Source organism: Dryas octopetala, chromosome 9, assembly GCF_963921425.1.
Source record: "Dryas octopetala chromosome 9, drDryOcto1.1, whole genome shotgun sequence".
Classification (NCBI taxonomy): domain Eukaryota; kingdom Viridiplantae; phylum Streptophyta; class Magnoliopsida; order Rosales; family Rosaceae; genus Dryas; species Dryas octopetala.
The window spans coordinates 12566190-12580818 of NC_141374.1; the positions used below are offsets into that span (position 1 = coordinate 12566190).

Sequence of the window (14629 nt, forward strand, 5' to 3'; positions counted from 1 at the left end):
GAAATTACTTCAATAACCCCCTCCTTAAAATCATGAGTTTGACCTGACTATATATAATCAATTCCATCAAATAAGTGAAATAGAAATACTGGAGAAGGGTGGTATATCTATTACGTACGCTGGTACGCATATCTACGAAAGGTAAAATTACAACAACTATCCTTTTATTATTTGACTTTTAAAAATTATAAAAGAAAAAATCTCACATCCTTTGTCCTCATCTTCTTTGTGCCATAGTGCCATGGCATATCCATTACAAACACCACATAGATTCTCTCTCCCTCTTCCTTTTCCTGATTAGCATATATATATTGAAAAAACTTTTAGATTGAAAAAAATAAAAAAATCCAAATCATTTAACCAGATTGAAGTAAAAAACTTTCAACATATTCTCTCTCCCTCACCATAGCTGCAACCGAGAATGAAAAAAAGAAAGAATTAAAAAAATATGTAAAGAGGACCTTATGGGTTTATCATCAACACGAGGAGATAAAGAGGGGTAATGAGGACATATATATAAACAATCATTTCCTGGAAGAGTCCCTTTTTTGGGACTAAGCATTTTGGGGATATTTTTCCACTTAAAACTGATGAGACACGTATACAGTCCATGCATGTCATGATCTGCGTTAGTAGGCATGGTGGCACTTCTTGATCATTAACTTTAAGATTTTTAATGGTCAAATTTGACTTTTGATTAATGTAATTTGGACTAAGTTATATTTTCGTTCATACATTTTCAAAGTTTTAATTTTAGTTTTGTATTCGTTGCAATTCAATAATATATTAGTAATTATGTCTATTAAATTGTCAAATTTATTACACTTTAATTAGTTATGTACCTTACAAATTATTGCAATTGTTATCTTATTTTTTACAAATTATTACAATTTTAGTCTCGAATTTTACAAATAATTTAATAATTTAAGAACAAATAATGATTTAATAAATGAAAATTTAACGTGTTATTGAATTGTAACAGTTTATAAAGTACACTAACATTAAAATAATTAAAAGTATAAGAATAAAACTAAAACTTGATCAAACTACATGAACCAAAATAAACTTTAATTTAAAAAGTATGTGGCCCTTGTTAGGAAATGTTCCTTAATTACGTATACACAGAGACTGTATATTTTTCTCCATATTCAATTGCAAACCCAAAAAGAAGTGGTCTAATCTATCTTACTTTCCAGTGTGTGTCGTGTATTTTTAGTATAAATTATGTGTGATAAAAAGCAATAGATTCATAGATATTTTGTGTGTAGATTGTGACATTGTGACTTCATATATAGTTAAGAAGTTAATGCAGCCATAAGGATAGCTAGTCTTATCAATAGCCAGCCTTTCCTTTTGGCAAAAGCCAACAACAAAGAGTTGATCAAGTTACCAAAACTCTTTACAGGCCTACAGCTCCTCAACAAAAAAAAAAAAAAGGAATAAACTTTTAATATTCTTCTAATGTTTTAATTATTTTTCTCCAAACGGCAAAATATATAAGAGAAAAATTAAAGAAGTGGTGATTCTTGAACATATAAAAACACAGAAGAGAATAACTTTTAATTATGTCACATTATTAATTTCATAATAAAATATAATTTTATTTTAACGGGTAATTCTATTTGCACTTTGTAGAAAGCTTCTTGCTCTCTTATGCCGGTGTTAATACTTAATATAGACAATTAGGGAAATTCTCTACAAATTTATATTTCTTTCATTAAAACCCACATTTTTTTTTCATGTCTTAATGGCTTTGACTAATTGTCAACTCACCTACTTTTCATATATATATATATATATAGATATTTCTTAAAGTTAATGATTATAAAACCCAAATTTGGGCTCTTAATACCTTTAAGACCCAGGTCATTTTTTGGTTTTTGAAGGAGGCCCAGTTTATACCAAACCGGTCCTCTCTTCCGTCTCCATCATTCTCCGTCTGTCACTCCGTCTCTCTGCCTCTCCCTTTCTCATTTCTCTCATTTCTCTCATTTATCTCTCCTCACCCCCATCTCTCTCTTCTGTATAGGACCTCCGTAGGTGGCGACTTGAAGAAGAAGATCGACGGCTTGAGAACCATTGCGAGAAGATGAGCCACTGTGAGAACAGTTTGAGAACCACCAGTGCCGACTGTCATCTCCGGTGATCTGCAATTTCTGGCGACACCAAGGTGTCGAACCACCACTAGTCGATTCCTCTCGTCAATCTGAACTCTATGGTGCCATTCTCTCATCTCCACGACCTCTGTAGGAGGCGACTCAAAGAAGAAGATCGACGGCTTGCCGCCATCAACTTGTTTTCCGACGACGGTGCGACTGTTGCTGACCACCAGAATATTCCTTGCGTTGAGAGAAGTCTGATGGTGTGGTTAGATCGTTCATTCGACCACTAGTTGCAGCAAATCGAAGCTTGGAAGTCAGCGTCTTCTCTCCCTGTTTTCCGACGAGTCCGATGGCGGCCTTAGCCGATTTTGGTATGTACTCTCTCCCCTTGACATCTTCTACTTGTTAGTGTAATTGATTTGAGTTTGATTGTTGGTAACTGGAAAATTTCTAATTTGAAACCCTAGGCTACCTTAAATAATTCTCCAAATCCTATTCCTATCATGACAACTATCCTTTTTTTCTGGAAATATCAACCATTACAAACAAATTTCAGCAAAAACACTTAAGCTTTACACACAGAAAACCAATAGTACAAATATTAACTATGAAACATTTTCACAAGCATTTTCGAGGTGACTGTCATCACACCTACTAGGCCTGTGTATACAATGAGTATGCTTTGAAGAGCCAATATGATACAAGCATACACCTCCAGGTGATATATTAAGATTGTTATGTTGGATTGATATGACAAACTGAGATGTTGCTAGAATAAAAATATAGTTGTGCAATCGTTATCAGAGCATGAGTTTGTTGAGTGCTGCTAATTATTATTAGGTGATAATGGATTTGTGTTGCAAACCACCATATGGTAGATGTCGGATTATTTTGGGTTTAGTTGTAATTAATTGAAGTTGATAATGGTATAGAACATGGAAAGGTTTAATTCCAGTAGATTACAGTATCTCATCCTTTGGCCCTTGTTTGCATTATCTTCTAGTTAGGTATCACAATATGATGGCAATTTCTCACATGATCATGCATATTTTGAATCCAGTTATTATTTTAATCAAGTTATCCATTGACCATGAAAAATTAGATTATTGTGCCTCTGCCTGAACCAGAAGCAAGAAGAGCCATGTTTGAGCAACCAGGTAGCTCTCTCTACATATTTTTTGCGCATTCACACACACTTGTTTTAATGTGCTTGCATTTATCAGTCTTGCTCTTGCTGAGTACTTAACTTTCTATTTTTCTTTCGACAGAAATGCCATGTTAAGAACAAGGATATCCGGAAGTTTCAAGTTATTTTTCTTTTTCAACGGAATTGTGATTATGTTTTAGTTTGTTGTAATTGTGTCATAAGTTTATAATTCATTTAGTTATTTATGCTTTCACAGTGATTGTATTAAGTTTAAATTATATTATCTAATTTATTGTTATTGTTATTATCAAACAATAACAATACTTGATTGCCACTGTTGTGCAGTAGCAATAGGTGATTGCTACTGTCGGACAGTAGCAATATGTGATTGTTACTGCCGGGCAGTAGCAATATGTGATTGTTACTGCCGGGCAGTAGCAATATGTGATTGTTATTAGCAGTAGGTGATTATTACTGTCAGGTAGTAGCAATATGTGATTATTACTGTCAGACAGTAGCAATAGGTGATTGTTACTATTCGATAATAACAATTATATTTATTATTAAAACATAAAAGATTACTGTGTGACAGTAGCAATCAGGTGATTGTTACTCTCTGAATTTTGTAATTTTCTATGGTTTGAATTTTGGTGATTGTTATTGTATGACGATAACAAGATATATTAGTTATCTTCAACAGGTGATTGTTACTGTAAGACAATATCAATTTCTGATTGTTACTGCCAGACAGTAGCAATAAGTGATTGTTATTATCAAACAATGATAATACTTGATTGCCACTGCCCGACAGTAGCAATAGATGATTGTTACTATTCGATAGTAACAATTATATTTACTATTAAAACGTAAAAGATTATGGATGCCTCATCTTGATTTTTTGTATTTTATATTGGTTATTATTTAACATGTTTTATGACATGAAAATACATAAATTATTATTTGTTTTTTTTGGGTAGTTTATGTACCAATTGGTACTGAAATGGAAAAAAAAAAAAAAAAAAAAAAAAAAAAAAAAGAGGGAAAAATGGCATTTTAAAAACACTGTAGCGCGCTACAATAACGGCGTCACTGTAGCGCTGTTACTGTAGCACCGGTTTTTTAAAAAGTGGGCCGCTACAGTATTTTACTGTAGCGCTTGGACCGGATGAATAGTGAATTTTAAAAAATGGACTTAAAAAAAAAAACCCTATTTCTTAATCAGCATTTTTTAAAATTCAGATATTGTAAATCTCTTTTATGCCCTCAATTCTATGTCAGACTATTATTCCACTATTTATTGTTGGTAACTGTTGTTATTACTTCTTAAATCTTTGGTGTTTTTAATGCTCATAATTCATTGTTTGGACTTTTATTTTTTTTATTTCAAATATGAATTTTTCATAAATTTCTAATTAAGCAACCTACACTAATAAAATTAGAATATATTATGCAATAAATAGAAATCTACGGAATATATATACTTCAACACACCTACACCATAAAATTTCAAGGAATATAATGAACCTACACTATACACAAGTAAATAACCTACAACAACAAAGGAATTGCAAACATTTGTATAAAAAAGAAAAAAACTAAGGAACCTACATGAATTATTCAATAAGAACTTATGTTATCATATTCAATAAGGAACCTACATTAGAATATTTATTTAATAAGGAACCTACATGCATTAACTAATACACCTCCAACAGACAAAACAAAAAACACCTACAACATAAAAACTCAAATATCTCCAGTAAAAAAAAATGCACATATCTCTAATAAAAAAAACTCACATATCTATTATTTTTTATATTTAAATAAGAGTAATTTAATGATTTCCTATAGTTTAGTGATTTGTAGGAGAGAAAAATCTGAAATCAACATTAATTACATAATGACAAAACTTGTAAATAATAGAAAACTTATGGATTATTGTTAATGGTGTAGACTTTTAAATACGGGCTTTAGCTATTAAAAAAAAACTAATGGTGTTAGATTCTATACAAAATTAGTTTAAAGGGCTAATATCCTAATATCCCTACTTAATAGTATATGCATGCATGATGCATGCAGGCCGATGACGTTATGGCTACAGCAGAATGTGAATATAATATATGGAGGAGAAAGCAAAATGACAAGAAGTTGGAAATGAAAAATGCAGAAATAGACAAGCAGTAACGTGGTGAGCCCATGGTCTTATCAACAAAGTTTCAGCAACCAACTACATTCCAGACTCACCAACAAACAGTCCACCATTCTCAAAATTCTTCATTAAATACTTGGCCACTCCAAACCCAGAAACAAACCAAAAAATGGAACACACCCAACACCCCCATCCCAACGTAATCATCGTCCCAACTCCAGGATTGGGGCATCTCATCCCGCTTGTCGAGTTGGCCAAACGACTCGTCGTCTACCACCACTTCACCGTCACCTTCATCATCCCAAACGACGGGTCGTCCTTGGCACCCCAGAAGAAAGTCCTTCAAGCCTTGCCCCAAACCATATCCTCCACCTTTCTCCCTCCCGTAAGCTTCGACGACCTTCCCGAGGACGCCTTGATGGAAACCAGAATCGCTCTCACCGTACCTCGTTCCCTCTCTGCTATACGAGACTCGGTTAAGGTCCTAGCCGAGTCAACTCGGCTAGTGGCCCTTGTGGTTGATCTTTTTGGTCTGGACGCCTTTGATGTGGCCAATGAATTCAACGTACTACCCTTTGTTTTCTTCCCTACCGCGGCTATGGGTTTGTGGTTTGTATTTCATTTGCCAAAGCTTCATGAAACCACTTCTTGTGAGTACAGGGATTTGCCTGAACCGGTCCAACTTCCGGGCTGTGTGCCTCTCCATGGTAGAGATTTTGTGGACCCGGTTCAAGATAGGACCAACCCGGCTTATGGAGCGATGATTCACTTGTCCAAGAGGTATCAGACGGCTGCTGGGATCATGGTCAATAGTTTTTTGGAATTGGAACCGGCTGCTTTCAAGGCTTTCAAGGAAGAAGGACATGATCTTCCACCGGTTTACCCAGTTGGACCGGTCATAAAGACCGGTTCGAGTGAAGGGGGGGTTGATTCGAACCAGTGTCTGAGCTGGCTAGATAGGCAACCAGCTGGGTCAGTGTTGTTTGTTTCGTTTGGGAGTGGTGGGTCTCTCACACTTGAGCAGATGAATGAGTTGGCCTTGGGACTTGAATTGAGTGGGCAGAGGTTTCTTTGGGTGGTTAAGACCCCAAATGAGGGTGCCAAAAATGCCTCTTACTTTAGTGTACTCCAAAGTACCAAGGACCCTTTGAGTTTTCTACCCAATGGGTTCTTGGAGAGGACCAAAGAGGTGGGCCTAGTGGTGCCCTCTTGGGCTCCACAGGTCCAAGTGCTAAGTCATGGCTCAACAGGTGGCTTTTTGACCCATTGTGGGTGGAACTCAATACTGGAAAGCATAGTGCATAGTGTGCCTTTAATTGCTTGGCCACTCTATGCAGAGCAAAGGATGAATGCAGTACAGCTAGTGGATGGTTTAAAGGTGGCATTAAGGGTCAAAATGAATGATAAGGGTTTAGTGGAGCACCAAGATATTGCTAACTATGCAAAGGCCCTAATTGAAGGAGATGAAGGGAAATTACTCACGAACAAGATGAAAAAGCTGAAAGAGTTAGCCGAAGTGGCTTTGAGCCAAGAAGGGTCGTCTACCAAATCACTTGCCCAGGTGGCTCAGATTTGGAAGGGCCACAAGAACTAAGTTCCCAAGTAACGTCTCAAATGAATGCTTTCATTAAAACTTGAATGAAATAAATGATCTGTTTGCCTAATTTGGACTTATCTGTCAATGTTCTTTTAGTTTTTTACATTATTGGTTGAGCATTTTATTTGTTTTATATTGGACTTGTATGGGGCTGGGATAAACGTTAGGTGAAGAATGACTCATATCAATATATATACATTGGGCTGAATTATGGGGCAGGGATAGAGGTTAGATGCAATAGTCCTCAAACTTCTCTAGCCCAATGTTGCATTCACTTTGCACATCTTCCAGTCCATATTGAGGTTGTTTTGGGACCAAATGTATCAGAATATATATTATAGGAAAAATTAGAATTTAACCCTTCTAACATTTCTTTCTTATTATAAAAAAAAAAATTATGACTTTTTTTTTCTCTCAAATAAAGTACTTATTTTTTTTTTAAATAAACCCCTTCGATCATTGTCTTGTCAAAAAAATATATATGTTATTATTTTTTTATTTTTTGAGGGTATATGGTACAGATTCACCTCATACCTTTCTAGGGTATAGAATGAGGTTTGTGAAGGCTGCATATTAGGTTTTAACTCTGAAATTTTGGGCGGAAACCTAATATAAAGCCGACAAACCAGGGCTTGAGAAAAAATAGAAATGCACTGCCGAACACTCGAACATGATCGTCAAGGGCTCAACACCTAATATGTGTGAAAAAAATAAAACTAATGGATTAATATTATGTAATATGAAATGGTTACAATATTATTGAACTTTAATTAGAATTTTAAAAGTCATAAGACTTTATTCGGTAAATTGTTAAATTAAAGAACCTAAATAGAAGTTTCCTTATATTATATCACTAGGTTTTTTTCTTTCAGAGGATCACCAGGTATTTGATTTGGTGAAGCATAAACAATGCATCCACAAGTATTTTGAAGTAACTTGTAAGTCCTATTATAGATACTTGCATTTTTATTGGATCTATATATACTTGCAATGAATTAAAGATATTGATGTGGGTAAAATGTAACATGGTAACTTGGTGAAATGCCCTTCATACAAGGAACTTTAGCACCCCAAATTTCACATGCTAACTAGCTTTATCTTCATTCATTTGACAAGCTAAAAATGTACTTAATTTGTAAGCATATGCATTATCAGTTTATCACAAAATAGAATTGACATGTACGCATCCCGAAAAGTAGATAAAAAAGAAACAAATTAGTGCCACAAACCACACATTAGCTTCCAACAAATCACCGATTGGCTTTCAACAACCAGCACCACTAAGAAACTCTTCGAATTGCAACATCAACAACATAATAAAACATTAAACATACAATATACGCATTGACAGCTCATTCTATTTTATAAAAAATGGACAGCACTTGGGTCACCCTACCAAATTCTGATTTCGGTAATACCGGTACATGATCAGAACCGTTTAATTTTTAGATAACCTATTAAAGATAATTTTTGCAAAAAATCAAATCAATCGGAAATCGTTTAATTATATAACTGTTTTCAATTAAGTAGAAAAAATCGATGGTTTCTGATTAAAGAATAATTTTTTGACAAAATCGTTGATTTTTTATATTTAATCGATAATAGTTATATAATCAAACGATTTTCGATTGAGTTGATTTTTTACAGAGATGATCTATAATATGTGATCTAAAAAGTGAACGTTTTCGATCATGCGCTGACATTACCGAAATTGTAATTTTGGGGGTGGGATGATCTTGGAGTACCCCCAAGTACTGTCCATAAAAAATTACCGTACATTAACATAATAGTGAAAAAAATTGTGAGGGAAAAATTGGAAAAATGTGCATTCTAGAATTGAAACATTTAAGAGTTGTAATCTTATTTTAACCTCAAATAACAAAAATATCTACCTCCAGCACTCAGTTTATATTTATTCATGCATTTCAGATTTTCGAATCTCGGTTTCACTATCTGCTAACCAAGCTTGCGGTCCGTAATCCTCCCCTCAGCTTGAGGGAGCATATTGAGGGATCAAGATCAGTAAGCCACGTGTCAACAGATCAACGGCTTCAAGCAGATGTCATGAGGATCGGGATATATATCAGCTATTGATTAATGTTAGAGCTACTTAACTAATTGATAATGTAATAATAAACTAGAGTTTGTGCTTTACTTAACCTCAATATAAATACTAAACTGTATTATTTGAGTCATTAAGAAAATATATCAATTAAAGAGCTAATTCTTCAGAGAGAACCAACAATGGAGAAGAAATGCCGCAGTAAAATTTTTGCAGAAAACTAAAAAAGAAGATATAGAAGAGGAGTTCGATGAGCTGATAAAAATCTAAAATATGTTCCAGACCATGATTGTGCTAGTAACAGAGGACATGAAGCTTTTAAGTTAAATACATATATCATGTGTTACGTATATACTATTTTTTTGTTCCTCCGTTTTGAACAGATCGATTTATCTATTTAAGGCATCTCGTCATAGTATAAGGACATATATATTTCATGAGGTTAGTCATTCACATGAAGAATATGAAATTCATTTATATATGAAAGACTAATTCATCATTATATATATAGATGCATATGAGAAAAGATTATCGATCTCCATTAAGAAAAAACAAGAAAAAAAACTTTATTTTTGAATAGAAAATTGGATTAAATGTTTAACTTCAAAGTTTCAACCAAGATTTAATCTAAATAAGTTGATCCAAAGAAGAGAATCCAGCCATATATTAGGACAGCTTTTCTTATCAATTTCAGCAAGGTAGGATTGCGACTTCACGTACATCTAGCTGTAGCTGTACTTTTGGGAAATGAATGAGAAACTTTTATACCCAACTGCGACAACACATGACATATATGTCGGCAGTTATGTTATTAATCTAACCAAATAGGGTTTTTTGCACTAACACTACCCAAACTAAGGGGGTGTGCAGATATACTACCAAATTTTTTTTTTTTTTTTAACAATCAACCACCCAAACTTTACAAGAAGTGATAATGTGGCACCTATTGTCAAGTTTTGTCAAATTTTCTGTTAATTCAAAGGGTATTTCGGTCATTCCATATAATTAGCATTTAAAAAACTTTTTTTTTTAATTGGAATTTAATTCAAGGAAAGTTTACTTAGATAGAACAGTTTTTTTTTTTAAGTTTCAAAACTAATTTAGGGGCAAAATTATTTAGATAGAGCACCTTTTTTATTTTTTTAATCTAATTTTGAGGCAAATTTTGTAGATAGAACAATTTTTTTTCTTTTCTATTTTTTGTTTTTCTCCTTTTTATTTTTATTTTTTTGTAAATATAATTTAAAGGCAAAATTATTTAAATTAAACACTTAAAAAAAAAAAAGTTAAATACAAATAATGTTTATATGGTGTTATCATCTCTTTGTTGATCCATTTTAAACCGGTCATTTATTTAAAGGCATCTCTTCACAATAAAAGTATGTATTTCATAAGGTTAGTTATTCACTTGAAGAATATGAAACCATTAATTATGAATGACTAATTTATGAAAGCCTGATTCGCCATGCTAGCTATATAGATGAGAAAATATTAATAGGAAATTTCCTTTGAGAGCAAATTTGCTCACCACCATCACCACTATTTTATATGTGTGACATCTGTCAGATATAGTGATAATGGTTAATTATGGTTAACTTTTTAGATTAATATATTAAAATAATATTATTATGATTTATGAGAGAGAAATTAGAGAATAGATTTAAGAATTAAAAAAAATAGGAAACCCATCAATCCAACATCTATAGAACCGGCCCCTCGCCCCGGCCATCTTTCAGACGTCCCTCCAATTAATGTCGGCGACACGTCCTCCATCTCCGGCGGTCTCCCTTTCTCTTTCTTTCTCTGTCATTTATTTTTCTATCTCATACCCATCTCTCTTCGTCCTTCACCACTTTATCTTCTCTGTCATGGTGCCATGGTGCTGAGTGTGGCTGCCATGGTGCTTCTTTGTCTGTTTGGGCAGAGAGAAAAAAGGAGACATGACAGAGAAGATGAAGTGGTGAGGGATGAAGAGAGATGGGTATGAGATAGAAAAATAAATGACAGAGAAAGAAAGAGAAGGTGAGACCGCCAGATAAGGAGGACGTGTCGCCGGCATTAATTGGAGGGATGTCGGAAAGATGGTCGGGCCGCCGGGGCAAGGGTTCTGTAGATGTTGGAGTTAATGGGTTTCTATTTTTTTTATTCTTAAATCTATTCTCTCACATAATAATAATATTTTAATATATTAATTCTAAAAAGTTAACCATAGTTAACTATTAAGTCTATTATTAGTTTAGAGTTAATTACACTTACACTCCCTGAGATTTATCGTTTTTTTACATATATCCCTGAGGTTTCAACAATTACACATACACCTCCTGAGGTTTCAAAACTGTTGCATATAACCCTTTATAATGAGATGAAATATGATGAGAAATTATGCAAAAAGGCATGCTAAGGGGTGAAATGGCCTAATAAGATTACTCAAGATGTGAGGTCCAAACTTAATATAAATATATATTTTTTTGTTTATTTATTTTTTTCTCTTGTAGGGGGTTATATGCAATAATTTTAAAACCTTCAGAGAGTGTAAGTGTAATTAAGTCATTAGTTTATTACTTAATTAACAGAGATGGTGGTGATTGGTGAGCAAATTTTGGTGGTGAGCAAATTTGCTCTCATCTCCTTTTATTTAAAATGGATATTTTTTCACTTAAAACTGATGCTAGGTGCACGTACAGTGCAAGAAGATCATGAGTCATGAATCATGATCCACATTGTACGTATGTGTTACATCTTCAGTACGTAACTGTAAGATTTTCCCCCGGCCTGTTATGAAACCTTCTATTCTAGCAATTATTGAGGCTTTAAATATTTTTCAATAAATTACAAATTTACAACCTTCAACAATGAACTAATTATATATGAACACCCCCATCCGAGTCATCCGACACCGACAGTCTCCAATATATCTATAAAACCCCAAGTTTCTTACAGTTTAACACCCAAAACTACAATGGAAGACGCCCAACAGCAGAAACTGATAAAGCCATCCCATCCCCACATAGCCATCGTCCCAACTCCAGGAATGGGCCATCTAATTCCGCTCGTCGAATTAGCGAAACGACTCGTCGTACACCACAATTTCAACGTCACCTTCTTCGTTCCAAACGACGGGTCGTCCGTGACTCCCCAAAAGAAACTCCTCGAAGCCCTGCCCCCAATCATCTCCTCCATCTTTCTCCCTCCTGTCAGCTTCGATGACCTCCCTGAAGACACACAGATAGAAACCAGAATTGCACTCACCTTGACTCGTTCCCTCTCTGCTCTTCGAGACTCAGTCAAGCTCCTAGCTGAGTCAACACGGCTAGTTGCTCTTCTTGTTGATATTTTTGGTGCGGATGCATTTGATGTGGCTAATGAGTTCCACGTGGCACCATACATGTTCTCCCCCACGAATGCTATGGTTTTGTCTTTGGGATTTCATTTGCCGAAGCTTGATGAAATCACTTCTGGTGAGTGCAGGGACTTGCCTGAACCGGTCGAGTTTCCTGGCTGTATACCCATCCGTGGTAGAGATCTTTTAGACCCGGTTCAGGATAGGAAGAATGAGGCCTACAAAGCCACACTTCGCATATCCAAGAAGTTTACTTTGGCTTCTGGGATCATGGTGAATAGCTTCATGGATTTGGAACCGGGTGTTTTCAAGGCTTTGAAGGAAGGGGGACACGGTTTCCCACCGGTTTATCCTGTTGGACCGCTAATACAGAGCGGTTCGACCGGTGGGATCGATGGGCACGAGTGTTTGAGCTGGTTGGATAGGCAGCCACGTGGGTCAGTGCTATTAGTGGCATTTGGGAGTGGTGGGACTCTCTCACTTGAGCAGATGAATGAGTTGGCCTTAGGACTTGAACTGAGTGGGCAGAGATTTCTTTGGGTAGTTAAGAGCCCAAATGAGACAGCTAAAAATGCTACCTACTTTAGTGTCCAAGGTATGGAGGACCCTTTTTCAAGTTTTCTACCCAATGGGTTCTTGGAGAGGACTAAAGAGGTTGGTCTAGTGGTGCCCACTTGGGCTCCACAGGTCCAAGTTCTTAGTCATGTCTCAACAGGTGGGTTTTTGACCCATTGTGGGTGGAACTCAACCTTGGAGAGCATTGTGCATGGTGTGCCTTTGATTGCTTGGCCACTCTATGCAGAGCAAAAGATGAATGCAGTTTTGCTAGCCGATGATATAAAGGTGGCACTGAGGGTCAAAATGAACGACAAGGGCATTGTGGAGCGGCAAGATATAGCTAAGTATGCAAGGGTCCTAATTGAAGGAGATGAAGGCACATTGCTAAGGAACAAGATGAAAGAGCTGAAAGAAACAGCCAAAATGGCTTTGAGCCAAAAAGGGTCATCTGCCAAATCACTTGCTGAGGTGGCTCAGATCTGGAAGGGACACGAAAACTAATTAATCCAATTAAATTCCATGCTTCACTATGATTATGAAATATAAATTAAATTGCTTGGCTTTTTCTTTCACCTTGCATTACTTGAGACTATGGAGTTTGCTGTCAAATTGCGTCAACCTACATCACTATACGCCACATTTAATTAGAAGTGTTGTTTCTGAACTTGTTCAACCCCTACAACCAATGAGTAAAATTTCGGTTTCGAGGAAATTTTCGATGGAAATTTCGACGGAAATTTTCGCGGAAATTTCGATTAAAATTTCGATTTCGATAAAATTAGACAAAAACGTCGAAAATTGCTATCAAAATATGAAAATTTTGAATGAAACTTGACCATATGTTTATTTAACATATTATCTACTACATTGATAAAAAACATTGAAGAAATCAAATAATATAGTAGATTTCATGTGATATATGATGAATATAATGTGCGCCGGAGACAATACTGTTAAAAAAATACTTCACTAATTAATAATTACATAATAAAATTACACGAATAAATCACTAATGTGGCAACGAAAAGTAGCAAGCTTGCTCAAAGGGACTTGAAAATGGTCTTCGATAGTTAAATTAAGCCGAATTGGGTTAAAATAGAACCAATCCGATAACAGCAGCGGCGACAACTGTTTACTTAAAATTTCAATTAATTTACAAATTATCAAAATTGGAAAACCATTAAGAAAATGAAATTTCATGATAAGGGGATAAATTTCTTTTTCATAATTTATGTTTATAACTAAACGAAACACAAAAATGACCAGATCAAACCCCAAATAAAATCTCAAACCTTTTTTTTTTTTTCTTTCCAATTGTCTAAAGACTCCAAATCTCAATCTACCTTAAAAAAATAATAATTCTTTCCTTTTTTCTTTCCTTTTTTTTTTTTTTTTTCTTTTCTCTTCTTTTTTTTTTCTTTTCCTTTTCCTTTCTTTTCTCTTCTTTTCTTTTTCTCCTTTTTCCTCTTCTTCCCCCGTGCCCTTCCTCTTCTTTTTTTTTTTTTTTCTTTTTTTTTCCTTTTCCTTTCTTTTCTCTTCTTTTCTTTTTCTCCCTTTTCTTCTTCTTCCCCCGTGCCCTTCCTCTTTTTTTCTTTTCTTTTCCTCTTCTCCCCCACTGGTCTTCCCTTCCTTCAGTCCTTCCCCAGCCACTAGATCTGCGCCCTCCTCCCGCGC

General features: G+C 35.0%; 2 pseudogenes across 2 annotated transcripts; both read left to right on the forward strand.

The window, feature by feature from the left end:
• Window positions 1-5410: 5410 nt before the first annotated feature.
• On the forward strand, window positions 5411-9240 carry LOC147274221 (hydroquinone glucosyltransferase pseudogene; annotated as a pseudogene). Of its 2 annotated transcripts, none has more exons than XR_015119600.1 (2): window positions 5411-7000; window positions 8987-9239. The product of XR_015119600.1 is annotated as a hydroquinone glucosyltransferase pseudogene, transcript variant X2 (transcript). The 2 variants fall into 2 exon arrangements; XR_015119599.1 differs by having other exon boundaries at window positions 5412-7000; window positions 8925-9240.
• Window positions 9241-11749: 2509 nt separating this feature from the next.
• LOC147274222 (hydroquinone glucosyltransferase pseudogene) lies at window positions 11750-13632 on the forward strand (annotated as a pseudogene).
• The last annotated feature ends 997 nt before the right edge of the window (window positions 13633-14629 follow it).